Raw genomic sequence first — 14,191 nt, forward strand, 5'->3', positions numbered from 1 at the left:
TTGATAATCCTCATAGAGGTTTACAAAGACCTTTAGAAAATGTCAAAGCAAACATTGATCATAAGCTTCTTTCAAAAATGTTATGTGCCGTCTCCAAGTGGAACAGCTGCACCTTCCAGAGAGCTAGTCTTGAATGGCAGGAAATGGAAGAAATGACCAGAACTCAATCCTAAATGCAACTATGCAACAAATGACTTCGTTTTCTAGCTGTTAGTCTTAGAGAGTTTATTTATCTCCTAAGAATCTCAGTGACTCTATTTGTAAATTGAAGGTAATAATATAGACATTATAAATTCAGTGAAAGCAAAAACAGTTTTTGGATGTACAGTACAGTTGTAATAGGTACTTAAAATCCTTTTCCTGAAAAGTACTGACTGCTTTCTTGGGCCCAAGAATTAACTAAAATTGGGGAAAAGCTTGGCATCTCTGGCTCCATTTTGTGCTTGTTGCCCTTTCTCTGAGTCATTCTCTCCTGCAGCCACCTTGGAATAAAGGAGAGGACAAATGGATAACACCTTTATGACAAGGGATCGTGGATAGTACCTCTATTGAGCAGCAGACCTTACAGGACAGACTCCTCATAGCACTAAGACTTCTATCCTTACCACAAAATACTCAAAATGCCATTTTGTTATTTTTCTAACAAGTAAGCGAGGAAAGGAGACATGGAATATCCAGCTTCAGGTTGCTGTAGGGTTTCTTTTTATTGCTCCTTCATCAGGTATATCTCATTTTCTTATTGAATGAAGCAAATCTGGTATGTAATTATAAGAAAAATGAAATTTCTAAAAAGCAATGATTATTTCTACCAAAGGTTTCACAGTAATGAGAAAAGTCATAAACTGTAAATACAAAAATTTAGGTTTATATTACTTTACCAATTAGGTGGTACTTGGTGTTGTACAAACTTTTCTGTGCTTTCAGGTTAACGACCTGATTCCTTGGGTCACAGATACTTACTCTACTCATTATTAACTGGTAACTCCCAGTCTCCATACATAATGGAAAGTAATTTGCATGTGACTAACCAACAGCTACCAGAAAGTGTTTTCTGTATGTGTCTAAAGAGCCGTTCAATAAACCCAGGGACTTGTAGCTGCACTTAGAAGACTTTGCTGTGCATTTACTTCCACTCTTCTCAGAATGGAAAAGTAATCATTGTTCTTTGAAAGTTCTAAAGAGGCTCTTCTTTAGAACTTTCAAAGAACAATGATTAACCAGGCCCCAGCTGACCAATCCTGAGACAATGAGCTGGTTGACTATCTGCTGCTTGCTGCCACCACTGACCACCAACACTCCAGTGACTAGGGCTGTTTAATTATTCATACTTTTTATTCCCTGCCCTAATTATTGGTTTATTTTAAGGCTAAAGGTCATGTCTGCATCATGAAGATGGCTGAAGATGGGACTGAGTGCTTACTTTTCCTTTTGCCTCAGTGAGTCCTGGGCCTTGTAAGGACTCTCCTTTCTCTGTTCTTTACTATGTCTCTTCATTTCTCATGGAATCCCAGGAGTTTGGGCCTGAGGCCTAAAACTCTGGTTTCAAATTCCCCCACTGGGATAGAATTGAGTCTGAGGAAATCTTGGTGTGTTTCTCAAGCTTTTCTTTCAAAGCATTAATGTTTTAAACCACCCAAAATTATTTATACTTCTATCTGTGGATTTTCTTATTATTTTGATGTGCATATAATTTTTTTTATTACATTATGGTATGTATACAAATTTTGAATTGTTAACAACCGAATGATCTGTTTTTAAACATCTACTTTTGTAAATTCAGCATTTGTACTACTTTTGAGGTTGCAGTATGGGGTAAAATATTTACAAATCTAACCCATTTATAGTTTATTGACATTAGAAGTAGGATAAGAATATAAGTAAAATGTAAAGGTAACTTTCATTTAACAATAGCTAGAAATAAGGGGCATTTTGATAAAATTTCATTAAAACAACAAGCCTTGAAAATAGAATTGTCTTGGGGATACTTAGTATAGGTCTCCTTTATAGGAAATGTTCCTGGACAAACTTGTCAGTAGTTTTTCCTCAAGAATCATTCCTTACCAATATTTTCACTGCATATATGGAAGTAGACTATACTGCAGATTATTTCCTCCCACAGAAATCATAGTTGTTATTCCAATCTTACTATAAGAAGCAGTGCTACTTAGAATAAAGTCTTAAAGCCTCCTTTATGGTCTATAGAATCTGTATTCTAATAACTACTCATTTCAGGCTTCAGCCTCCTAGTATGTGACAGTTCTCTTTCCAGTTAAGCTCCATGTTTCTTCTCTCTATTCCTAAAAAACACCAAGTTCATTCCAAGCTCAGATTCTCTGAACACTTTCTTCTTCTTTGTGCTTAACTAGTAGGTCTTTCTACTCCTGGTCTAAAGACAAAGTCATGTGTTAAGAAGGGAAGAAGAAACAAACATTGTTCATCCTAGTACCAAGTTTCTTTTCTTAATAGCACTTGATTAAAATTTGCAATCAATTAAATTTTTGTTTTACTATATTATTGTCTGTTCCCCACTCTAAAATGTAATAAAAAAGCTGCCCCCCCAAAAAAAGAGAGGGTCAGAGATGTCTGTAACTTCTTTCGCAATGTCTCCAAACAATTCTAACTTTACCCTGAGCCTTTCTTCTGTTTCTTCAGGAAGAGACTAGACTGGGCCACCAAGATTAATTCTGTGTTCCTGGTGGTGCATCACATCTGCCCTTAGGGGTCTTTTCCTATTAATTACCTATCTTAAGATTCACACTTGCAAATTTCCTCTCCCTACTCCTCACTTTCATTTTGCCTACAACCACCTACTCTTCTTATTCTAAAGTAGGCTACAATTCACTTATACCCTGAGGCTGTTATGCAAACTTTCTACTACCACCTCCTGACTGAAATTTTTTAATTCCTTCATTTTTTCCTTAGGCAGTGACTCATTACTATTTCTGTATTTAGCTTTGGATTTGACCTCTATATTGGAACTCTCATCTCTTGAAAGTCAGTGATGAGAACTTGGCTGTAATGTCTTGCTTTCCATTTGCATTTTTAACTATTCTACTTTAGAGTCTGATTATTCTCTTGCTTTTTCATGTTACATTTATTTATCTATTTGTATATCTATGTATCTATCTATCTATTTATGCATTTATTTATTTGTCGGCACTGGGATTTGAACTCAGGGCTTCATGCTTGCTAGGCAGGTGCTTTACCACTTGAGCCATGCCACCAGCCCTTGTTTATGTCTCTTCAGCTCTGTTGTAAGAAAAAGACTGGCTTCATCTTCCATCTTTGTCCCCACAACTCATTCAGCATCAACCACTGCACTTTTTACCCTAAAATATATTTCTGCCTTTTTCCCAAAGAAATATTATTTTTTGGATCCACTGATTATAGTTCAGCTATTTCAACAGTGTTTGAGCCCTTTATGGTATAACTCCAACCTTGAGTTCCAAGTCTTGACTGATATAACCATGTGCCTTTACATTTCTTCAAAACTCACATTTCTTTCCCTATGTTGTTGCACACATTCTTGCCTTGTGCCTATCCTTCCAAATTGGCTTTTGGAAATTCTATTCTCTTTCCAAGCTCACTATGTGAATAACTGTAGCATTTCACAATTTATTTGTGCCTGCACCATAATACTGTTTTGAGATTTTTATTATAGATAAGTCATATAAATTTGCCATTTTGTAGGACAAAAATGGTAGAGTATTATACTGGTCAATTTTACCTAGTGTAACCTAATATTTTCCATTCTAGATTAGAAGCTCCTTGAAGGCAGTTTGAGCTTTCTCTGTCTTCTGCAAATTGCCAAGTATATTGAAACATACTGAATTTAAGATTTGATAATAAATGCCATTGCTTATCCCATTTGTCATATTTTATGCTTTGAAACATAACACACAGAAAGGTGAATAAAACTTGTTTACATTAAGCTTTGGTACTTAGTTGTGCAAGTTGTCCTGCTTCATTATTTTCAAGTGTCTTAAAATACAGTCCTTTTTTGCATAAGCGTTATGGCTTCATAGTCAATACTTTTGACCACTAGTCCATCCTATTTCACATTCCTGCCAACTAAAACTTTACTGAAATATGAGTAAATGCATTTCACATACATCACGTGTCTTATAACTAATTATTAGATTCTGCATGTCTGGATTTAGGAAGAAACGGTTGTGCTATAGAGAAGAGGAGGCCAATGAAGAATTAGCACTGCTTGAATCGTGTCTCTATCTGCTTCCTGATTTTCAAAGTAGTCAGGGCAGTCTAATAAATTTGCATTAAGAATCCAAAAATGTGTTTAAAAATCTAAAACAACAATAAATAATGTTATTCTAATACCAAAGAAAAGTTGAGCAAAATTTCTATTTGTGAGATCATGGTATGAAATTTTTAGGAAATGGAAGCTTTGATTCCTTCTAACCAACAACTATGAACATTTATCTCTGTGGCAGGGACTTACCTAAGACTTATCATTCATCTGTATTTCTTTTAGAAAATAACTAAGAAAAAGGACATTAGTTAAGTGTGATTTTCAACTATAATGGTGAAGGAAAGGGTATTAGTACCTGCTGCTAAATTTATTTGCTTTTGACAAAATAATGGTACTGGAAGAACACATATTTTTCTGGAAATTAACCTTGACTATATATGAATTATTCAGATTTCATGTAAATTATTTGCACAAAAAATATAAAGCAAGCAGATATTTTTTGCCTGTTTTTTCTCTGTTTGCATGTTTTGTTTTGAAATTATGGTCTATCACCTGTTTTATTTGTTTGCCAGAAATAAACTATGTATAGCTCAGGGACATCTTAATTTCTTGCTACTAGTATTTTTAAGTCTATTTTTATAGCAGTTTTGGATTCACAACAAAATAAGGAGGTTTTCTATATGTTCTTTGCCTTGCTCGTCCCCACAGCACCCACTTCTCGTTATTGACATTCCCACTACAGTAGCACATTTGTTATGACTGGTGAACTTCTGTTGACACATCATTATCACTCAGAACCAAAGACTGCATTAGAGCTTGCTCTTAGGGTTGTACGTTCTGTGAGTTTGGACAAATATATAAATACACACACTTTATGGCAGGGTTTGGTTGCCCTAAGGTTATCCTGGTCTTGCCTGCTCATCCTTCCCTCTGTCCAGCCCTTGCAAACACTGACCTTTTCAGTGTATTCATAGTTTTGCCTTTTCCATAATGTCACATAGGTATAATCATATAGCATGTAATCTTTTCAGATTGGCATCTTTGGCGTAGTAATAGACATTTCTTTTAAAACAATATTCAACCATCTATATGTAACACAGAATACTTATCCATTTAGCTACTGAAGAACATATTCATATTGTTTCCAAATTTGCCAATTATTTATAAAATATTACAAACATTGATGTGCAGATATTTTGTGTGGTAGGAATTTTCAACGCAGCTTGTAGTTTAAATATTGTATTGTGATTGCTGGATTTTTTTTTCAGTACTAGGGCTTGAACTCAGGGCTTCATGCTCGCTAAGCAGGTGCTCTACAGCTTGAACCATGCCTTATCTTTATAGTAAGAATATGTTTAGTTTAATTTCACAAGAAACTACTAAATTGTTTTCCAAAGTAACTAACAATTTTGCATTCCAACTAGCAACTGACGTAAGTTCCTGTTACTCCACATTTCTCAACAGCATTTGGTATTGTCACTAATGATACATAGGAATGTGGTTGACTTTTGTATACTAACCTTATACTGTGCAAAGCTTTCTATAATCACTGCTTATTTTCAGGCATTTTTGTCAATTCTTTCAGAGATTTTTACATAGACAATCATGTCATCTACAAACAAAGTTTTATTTTTTCCTTTCCAAGCTGCATACCTTTCATTTCATTTTCTTGTTGTATTCCATGAGCTGGGTTTTCCAGTATGATATTGAAAAAGTGTGGTGGGAAGCGAAATCCTTGCATTGTTCCTGATCTTAGTGGAAAAGATTTTAGTTCTCTTAATCAAGTATATTTGATGTAGGTTTTTGTAGACATTATTTTTGAAAGCAATTTTGTTAGTCCTTGTTATACTGAGTTTTATTAACAATGGGTGTTGGATTTTCTTAAATGCGTTTGTATTGCTATGTTACTTCTTTAGCTTGGTGATGTGTTGGATTGTCTTAATTGATTTTCCAATGTTAAAGTAACTATGCATAATAGATAAATCCCACTATAGAATGATGTATAATTATTTTTACACTCAAATTACTAATATTTATTGAAAACTTTTGGATTTATGCTCATGAAGGGTATTGGTTCTAGTTTTAATTTCTTATCACTTTTTGTCTGGTTTTGATATGAGGGTAATGCTGACCTCATGAATTAGGAAGTATTATCTATTACTATTTCAAATTCCATTGATTTCTGCTCTAATTTTTTACAAATTCTTTTATTTTCCTTATTTTGGATTTAACTCTCACTTTTATTTCCAGTTTGCTAAGGTGGAAGCTTAAGTTATTGATTCTGGGTCTTTCAATATATGCATTCAATGGTGCTAATTTCCCTCTCACAGTTCTTTTGTTGCATCTCATAAATTTTAATCAATTATGTTTGTATTTCCATTTAATTCAAAACATTTCTTTAATTTCTCTCTAGATTACTTCTTTGACTTATGTGTTATTTAGAATTGTGTTGTTTAGTCTCTAAACATTAGTCTCTAAATCCTTAATGCTACATTACAATATGTGTCATTCATCTCATTTCATTTTATCATGTAGGCTTTGTATCATCACAAGAAAAAGTTAGATGTAAATGTAAGCTATTTTGAGAGAAGGAGACAGAGAGAGAGATGTAGAGAAGAAAACATTCTTTTAGCTATTATTTCAGCACATAGTTATAATTTTCTATTGTTTTATTAGTTGTTGTAGCTAATCTATTGTGCCTGAAATGCAACCATATATATATATATATATATATATATTTAGAAAAATATTATATATACTTATCTATGTATAGTTCATATATATGTATGATATGTATTTGAACATTTTCTCATGGTTAAAGGGCCTCTTCTGTACATTAGAGGTTTTCCTACCCCCCAAAACTTATTTCAGAACTTTCTTCTTTGGATATTTTTCCTCCAGTTAAGTGTGATATAATTTTCTGTCTGCTTCCCCAATTTGGGGAGCAAAACTTTGCCCTGTACATTCATTTCTAATAGACATCTAGGAAGGTTTGTTGATTTTTCATGTGCTCAATTTCACACTTGTTGGAATGGTATTATGACTTGCAAGCTCCCTAAATGCTACATTGGAACCTGGAAAGCTCCAGATTGATTTGTAAGAAAGAGAAAGAGAAAGCAAAGAAAAATGATACACATACTGTCTTTAGATTTGAAGCACTTGTGACCTAAACTTTGTTTTCCCATTTCTACACTACAGTATCTAGAAATCTCTTATTAGTGACACGTGCAAGTTTTTTTCATTTAAGTTACAGATGCCAAAGAAATGAAATAAAGTTCTGCAAGGTTTGGTTCAGAGTTCCTTTGAGGTTGGCACAATATGTTTTCCTATTATATTCATATCTTTAGATAGTATTAGTCCTGAATGTCACATGCTGTTAATGTAGTGATTTAAATATGAAAACTTTCCTGTTAACTAATGCATATTTATCAGAAAAAAGGGGAAGAAATATGAGAGATTCTCTTAATCCACAAAATGCTATCCTATTCATTGTGAATTATATCTGAGTAAAAACAGTTTTGACCATGAAACAATCCCTATTTCCCACTCAAGCAACGTAAAACTTACTGTTACACATATCACATATTGTTTTTCATTCATTTTAACTCTCACAACTTACATAATAATTATAAAAATGTTAAGGAGTTTGAAAGAACACAGTGATAATCAGTGTAGAAACAAAAATCCGTGTGAAATGATCCTTTTTTTTTACATTAGAACTATACAGGTTATTACTAGTAATATTTATTGCTGTTATTTTCACTAATGACAATGTAAAAAGCATTTCAGTATCAATGATGCATTCTCTTCACACTTAAGACACTTATGCTAAAGGGCATGAAAATATGAAGAAAACAGAAATGAGTCTTTGTGCATCTAAAGCTTGCTTTTGGAAATTTATATCCAATTCCTTCACTGCATAGATGTTAGAAGCAACTAAAGCTAAACAATGTAGAATGATTATACTGAGACCTTTGAGATACTTGAGAAAAAGGATGTTGCGTGTCATTTTGATAATTTATAGAGTTTTTTAAATCAAGGAATAAAGATATAAAATATCACTATCAATATTGTTAAAAACACACAATTCTAAGTAGACTGTTAGATATATTATATCTGTGAACACAGTAACTATTATACCTGTGAATCTTTACTAATTATTGTAAGTCAGGTGTGTGCTACAGAAATTTTTCAGATCATCAAACAATTTTGAGACCTTATTATTTTACCAATTCATATAATTGGTAAAAATTCTATGAATTTTTACAGTTAACTAAGGATTGAAACAGACCCAAAAAACATTTTTCCCTTTTTAGCACTGGATTATTGAGTCAAAATTTTGTACAGTATTAAAGGTGCTTTGTCTGTACCATCTAACTAGGTTGAAAAGGAAAACAAACAAACAAATAGCAAACAAGCTAATATAATTTATTTGAGATTGATTTTTTCTTTGTCTGCTCTTCTCAAAAATATAGTGTCAAAATAAAAATTCTCTTCTCCCAAATCAGTCTATGGCACATGTATAGCCAACCTAATTAACATACCACTTTATAAAATTCTGACATTTTGTATTCCCTAGAACACTTCATTGCTAATTGACACATACAAAACTCATTACATAGAGTATTCATCCGGGATAGAATGATAAAAATAATACTTAGTTTCTTTTTTATTTTTTAATTAAAAAAAATTTTTTTTAGTTTTTGCAGGGGAGAGTGCAAACGCAATCCCCCACTACCACAAATTATGCAGTCGAATTTCCCACATTTTGGGAAATCACAGGGGTCAGCACATCCGGAGTGCAATGGATAATCCTTGCCCTGGGAAAACCACCTTTGTGATCATGGTATCTCCCCTGCCAGGTAAGTATAATACTTAGTTTCTTATAGACTTTATGTAGCACACACAAATTGAACCTCTGTACGATATGCTAATAGAGACTTCTTATCAACCTATCAGCTACTCAGGGAGAAGACTTATTCTGATTTTTTATAATTAGAATGTCCTTGTAAGTGTAGACAAAGAATTTTGTTTGACTCTGTCTTTGCCCAAGGATGTTGTTTCTAAACTTAAATTACAGAAAATCGCAAAGGCCAGTGAAATTGAGATGTGAAAAGAGATGGTATCTGCTTTCATGGCTTCCTTTGTCAAGTTGATTTTATGAAGTTAAAGAATAACTCTAAAAGTGGTTGTAAGTTACAGTTAACATCTATTTGGAGCCCTACTATGTGTAATCAAACCTTGGAATTCACTGTATACATTATGCAGTAAGTTCATTAGGGATTATAGTATTTTCAAATCAACCATTTTTTCCCAGTAAGTTTGAATAGTGAGTGCATAGTAGCAATTCTATTCCTTTCCATTTACTTGCATTAAAGATTCATTTTGGGTAATCAGAGAATTTTGTATCAGCTGTTTTTACCTTAAAGGTTTTCTTTGACACTTTAATGAATTATTCTGTAGTCTGGGCTAGAAGGTAACTGAATTTCTTTGCTCAACAGCCCTCTCTTTGACACATGTTCATTTGTTACTCTTTCCTCCGTCAGCTGACTCACTTGAGGCTAATTCTGATGAAGTGCTTTCAGACAAAGACCACTATTGGTTTACATTAATGAGGAAATGGTGGAAAGGCAGTTTTCGAACAGGAGAAATTAGAAAAAGAAAAATTATGAACCTTGGGATCAATTTTTCTGAGTCATAACATAATTAACTATAAAATATGAAGCTGAAAAGTATTATTCTCAGTAGACCCTGATATTGTGCTTCATTTAGAAACTCTGTATTAAGAAGGAAACACAGGGAGAAGGATTGAAAAGAAAGATAGACTTACAATCACATTTAGGAAGAAAAATTGTGCTGAAAAGCTTGAGTTAGGAAGAATCAGATTTAATCACATATCTGGAGTTGGATGATAAAAGTCCTTTCTACTTTTATGTTTATACTGTAATTTTTCTATCATGTTATCAGCATTACTTATTATGAAAGTAGATATTTGGAGGAGATTATTCTACAGATAAGCATTCTTTAACAACATACCTTTCACTATAAAAATTCTTTGAACTTCCATTGTGGTTAATTCATCTTCTCTAACTCAGTTAATTTCTAACAGCCACAAGATCAGCACTAATGTCATAATTTCAGTTAGTTTTCTAATAGACACAGTAGTTAAAATAATTGTTACAGTAAAATCATTTTCTTTACTCATTTTGTTTTAGGTCATTTGATCTTACATGTGGATATATATTAATTTGAGCTTTGTCTTGAATTGAGGCATGCTTAAAACTAACTTGTACTTGAATGCATTTGGGCTCTGGCTTTGTTTAAAAAAGATGGTGGTGCATTTATTTTTTACAATTAAATCTGTCAGGACTGGAGTCTGCATATTTAACATATTTTGTTCTCAATAAATAAAAGCAATAATTCTTTATGTTCTTTCAGTGATGCATGAATCAGTTTTCTTTGAAACTGCATTTTAATTTTACAGAAAAGAAGCACAAAGTCAGCTTAATCTAGAAAGAAAGGGCATTAGAAAAAGGGAAAGGAGACTAATTACGCTTTCTTATATGACCCTAAGTATCTAGAAAACATTCGTACATCACATAACATTCTTTCTTTGATATTTTTTGAAACTCTGGGAAAGTAGAGGCAGTGAATATGTGTCTTTTTTATTTTCAATTTTTTTTCAATTTGGATAAACATTCATTTTGTTGTGATGGGTAGGAGTACACTGTGGCATTTACACAGGTTCTTACATTGTATCAAATATATAACACAAATTCACCTCCTCTACTTTTCTCCTTCATCCCTCCCTCCCCCAATTCATGGAGTAGTTTCAACTGGTATCATTTTTGCATTTACATGCATGTGTACACATGTTTTTGCACCATTTTCATCCTCTTACCCTCTTTCCACAACACCTCCTCCCTCCCACTGGTGTCAGCTCTCCTCTCTGGGCAGGACTTGTTCCACACCTTGTTCTTCCATTTTGTTTTGCTTTAAAACAAGGTCACACTTGACCTTGGATTTGTAGACTGAGAAGAAAGTGTGTAGCTAGAGAATGCACTGCAAGGGCTTGTCCTGTCAACTTTATCCTCCCTACAACATCCTCTCCTCCACCCCCGTACACCAGTAGTTAACCTAGTTGTGTCCATTTCTCGATCTCTTAACAAATAATATTAAATATTAACATCTCTCTCATAGGTTTCTTGTGAAGATTTAAATAAGTTAATATAAATGACTTAAATCAACTTCTGTACATATGAAAATTCATGATATTATATAACAGATACATTTATAATCACTAATTCATGTTGGTGAAGCAAAAATGAATTTCATATTGAATATACAATGTCTCAAACTACTCACTTATCTAAAGATCAGATTGACAAGCTAATTGATTTTTTAATACGGTAAATTCTCATTTAGAAGTTTGTACAAGATAATATGGAAGGTTAGGGCAGAGCCCAAACTCAGTAAGAGGTGAGGTTGTCAAGAAGTTTTCATGAAGCAGGTTTCAGCTAAAGTCAGTGTGGAAGAAGAAAAAGATAAATGAAGCTGAATGAGAAAGAAGGAAGAACACAGGCCCTAATTTAGGGGCAAGGACAAAAGGAGTCTTTGGGGAAGAAGCAAACATGAATGTTTCTGCACACTATAGTCATCATAATGGTGAGAAACCAAAGCTGACTTAGACGCGGACTTAGAGCCTCTAAACTGGCTTAGGGGCTTCCATGCTCTGTAAGAGATTGGACTTTATCTTGAACAGGAATATCATTAAATGATTTGAGATGAGTAACATGAAGAGTTTTATTTATCCACAGATATTTCTGCAATAGTACAGAAGGTGAATTAAAGGAATAATACTAGTAAGAAATATTCAACAACAGGGAATGATCAAATTATCAAAGTCATTTTTTTACTATAGAGTATCATTTACAGTATTTTTTTTTTTTGTGGTAAGATGGGTGTTGAACTCAGGTCCTCATGCAACCACTTGAGTTACTCCACCAGTCCTTTTTGCTTTGGTTATTTTTGAGCTAGAGTCTTGCTTGATGCTTTAGACAGCCAGGAATACAATCTTCCTATTTGTGCTAACCCCTCCCCCCACATTGGCAAACGTTTTTTGCCCCAGGTGCCCTCAAACTGCAGTCATCCCTGTCTCTGCATCCTGAGTAGTTAGAATGTAGCTTAGTTACCACACCTGGTCTTAAAGGATAATTTAAATAATTCTGAAGTTAGAGGAAAATCTTCATGTTGTAATCCTAAGTAAACGCTGTCATATAAACAATGGATTGTATGGTGATGCATGTTTTACTAGAAGTTTCTAGTGTTTTAAATCTTACTTGATCTTACATGTAGCAAGATACTGGTGAACTTTTATTATCTTTTATTTTCCTTTAGTTTTGCACCCCTCAATAAGCAATCATTTATTACCTTTATTACAAGAAAAAAACTGTAAATTTTAACATTTTAAATTTACCAGTTGAATTAAATTTTGGTGCACTCTGCTCCTTTTCTGAGACTATCTGTCCTGACTTACTTTTTAATTATGCAGAATTTGTCAAATATAAAATGTTTGATCCTTCCATTTTGTATAAGAGATGCAAAACATTTTATTGAATAGCAGCTGAAAGGCACTGATGCAGTTTGAATTATGTTTGGGTTATAGGTAATTATTTTTTATGCTACCCAAGGGTAAAGTTTTTTTCTTTTCTCTCAGGAGAAAATTTCAAGGAGACTTGAAATAATAGAGAAAAATCACAAAATACATTCACATATACACAAACAAACACATAGAGAAAATTTAAATGTTTTTTTCTCTTAGAATAATAACAATGCTTTTTGAAGCTAGAATTCTTACCATTCTGAAACCATTTTAATTTAACATAATTTCCTATTTTCATAATTATATTAATAAAAGTAATCTATACATTGACATAATATATTTTAGGAGCTGTTTCACTAATATGAAATGTGTACTGATTTTAAAAGTTTTAAAGAAAAAGGAAAAATTTTCCAAATATGTGTTACAAATACAATACTTGGAATGGAACAACTCTTTTTCTTTTACCTCAGTATTATGCCTTTTACCTAAATCCTGATCAAAATTGTATGGTGATTTGACCCAGATTCTTAAAGTATGTTTATGATGATTTTCAAAATTCATTCATCAAAAATTATTGCATCTTATTCATGGATATCCTTCAGTGATAGAGTATACTATTACCAGGAAAATAAAAACTTCACAAAGATAATGAATAAGGTTTATTGAAGATAATTTATTACATCTATGCTTAATTGGTATCAGGCTTAGAACCTTAAACTACAACTTCTGCGACTATTGGAAACCTAAATTATTAATATAGATTAACTCAATGACCATTCAAAGATTTCAAAATAAAGGTATCACTAATTTCCTTGTGTAAATCCTTTCTTATTAGTAAAGACAATTTTATGGGTTAGTATGAAATTAAAAGTTTGTTGGTATGAGTAGCAATATGTCATTTAAATGCCAGAGCATCACTAATATCTCATTTGAAATGCAGATTTTATATTTAATTTTAACTTATAAAGAGCTCTTCTTGGTTGGCATAAGGAAATATTCAGGATAGATAATTCTTTGACTATTGTAAGAGGATGATATTTAGAGCTGTATTTATTAGCTTATCTTGTCTGTTAAACATTTATGAGCTGGTTTTTTGTCATCCTAAATAGCAAGGGAACTAGAAAGATGAGCTGGAAAAAAGATACTGAGACTTTTGGACACTGAAGAGATAAGAGCACAAGTACAGACTCTGTCTCAGGATGCCTTAAATATGTCAGAGCACGTTCTCTTCAGACCCACTCAACAGCTTGGTGAAGGAACAGAGAAAAATTAAAGGTATTCAATGAGGCATAAATGTTGTATGTGAGCAAAAATGAAAAGCGCGTCGCATTCATCCATGTCCTTATTTTCTCAAAATTGCCATTTCAGGAAATGGACAC

The 14,191-nt window shown here is 33.0% G+C and overlaps 1 protein-coding gene and 1 non-coding gene across 4 annotated transcripts in view; both read right to left on the reverse strand.

The window, feature by feature from the left end:
- The window catches only part of Ndst4 (N-deacetylase and N-sulfotransferase 4), a 277,456-nt gene that overhangs the window by 57,034 nt on the left and 206,231 nt on the right, over window positions 1-14,191 (reverse strand). The gene's annotated exons all lie outside the window — the stretch shown is intronic.
- On the reverse strand, window positions 8,917-9,080 carry LOC141411052 (U1 spliceosomal RNA). Its single transcript, XR_012435911.1, has one exon. It is a non-coding gene; the product is annotated as a U1 spliceosomal RNA (small nuclear RNA).

Source organism: Castor canadensis, chromosome 9 (assembly GCF_047511655.1).
Source record: "Castor canadensis chromosome 9, mCasCan1.hap1v2, whole genome shotgun sequence".
In the NCBI taxonomy this organism is placed as follows: domain Eukaryota; kingdom Metazoa; phylum Chordata; class Mammalia; order Rodentia; family Castoridae; genus Castor; species Castor canadensis.